The sequence below is a fragment of the Octopus bimaculoides genome, chromosome 21 (genome assembly GCF_001194135.2).
Source record: "Octopus bimaculoides isolate UCB-OBI-ISO-001 chromosome 21, ASM119413v2, whole genome shotgun sequence".
Taxonomy (NCBI): domain Eukaryota; kingdom Metazoa; phylum Mollusca; class Cephalopoda; order Octopoda; family Octopodidae; genus Octopus; species Octopus bimaculoides.
Window position 1 is genome coordinate 14,083,123 of NC_069001.1, and position 1,693 is coordinate 14,084,815.

The window sequence follows — 1,693 nt, forward strand, 5'->3', positions numbered from 1 at the left end:
GGTCGGTGGAAAGTACTGTGCCGCCGACCGAACCCGCGACCCCTCCGGTGGGAATTGTGCTACCGGAGAAAGAGAAGCTGCCAGCGGGAACGGTGCCGCTGTCAGAAGACTCTTCCTCTGAGGAAGAGGAACTTATCCTCCTGTACATCAAGGGGAGGAAAGTTGAAAGGCTCCTGGATCGTGCATGCGGACAAGAGAGATCCTTTTCTGCATGCACATCAGCAGCAAGATGGCCCCCGCAGGTGGCCGCTGAGGTAGTTACCCGTACCACCATTAACATGGTCAAGGCCACCTGCAATCAATTGAGTTATTTTCACTTTACTAACGAAATGGATTACAACATGGATTCTTGCATGAGGTATGATGATGAAGAACTATTGATTGTAAATTGATTATTGATTGTAAATTAATTGTAACCATAGTGAACAAAGGTTTTCGAGGGGTTACCGATCGGTGGGCGTCGGTGCCCCTCTCATTTTTCATATATGTCATCCTCATTTTGTCATTAATGTTTCTGTCCAGCCCTAGCTTCTGCTAATCTGTATAATGCCTAAATGGCAAATTTCCTGAAGTAAAGAAACTATCTTTCCATCCATATGGTCTCGGGTTCAGTCCCACTGCGTGGCACCTTTGCCAAATGTTTTCTACTATAGCCTCGACTAAAGCCCTGTGAGCGGATTTGGTAGCTGGAAACTGAAAGAAGCTCGTCTTGAATGTATATCTTATATGTATGCGTGTATTTGTGATTGTGTGTCAGTGTTTGTCCCTCTGCCATCGCTTGACAACCAATGCTGGTGTGTTTATGTGCACGTTACCGGCATAACAGACCGATAGAATAAGTACCAGGCTTACAAAGAAGAAGTCCTGAGGTCGATGTTTGTACTATAACCATATGAAGCGGTGTTCCAGCATGACTGCAGTCAAATGACTGAGACACGTAAAAGATATATATATATATACATATATATACACAGACTGTCCTCATTTAACGACCTACCTACTTAACGACCACTCGGAGTTACGACGCATTTTACGAGCCGTCATATAGACATTTTAAAACTTTGACTGTCGTATTGTGCACTGTACGAGAACTGCCGTCGTGACGGCAGCGCATCCCGAGCACCCAGCCTCACCTTCCGACACACTCGCTCTCTCACACTCCCGCCTGTATACACGTCTCTCTCGTAAAAACAGCGTTCACTTGACACGCACCCAATTGAAGCAGGTCATTAACCCTGATATTTAAAGTTTTGATAGTTATTTATATTTTTTGTACTTTTCCGTGAAGAATGACCTTATTTTACTTAGAAATTTCAAGTGTTATCTCCCTTGTTTTTTAATATCACAATGGCGAAATTATCTCCCTTTATCCTTTATCATTTACTTATTTCAGTCATTGAAATAATTTTAGTTGAACAAATTGACACCAGTGTTTACTTTTTTTCTTTTTAAAGTCTGGTACTATAGGCGCAGGAGTGGCTGTGTGGTAAGTAGCTTGCTTACGAACCACATGGATCCGGATTCAGCCCTACTGCGTGGCACCTTAGGCAAGTGTCTTCTACTATAGCCTCGGGCCGACCAAAGCCTTGTGAGTGAATTTGGTAGGCGGAAACTGAAAGAAGCCCGTCGTATATATGTATATATATATATATATATATGTATATATATATATATATATATGTATGTGTGTTCG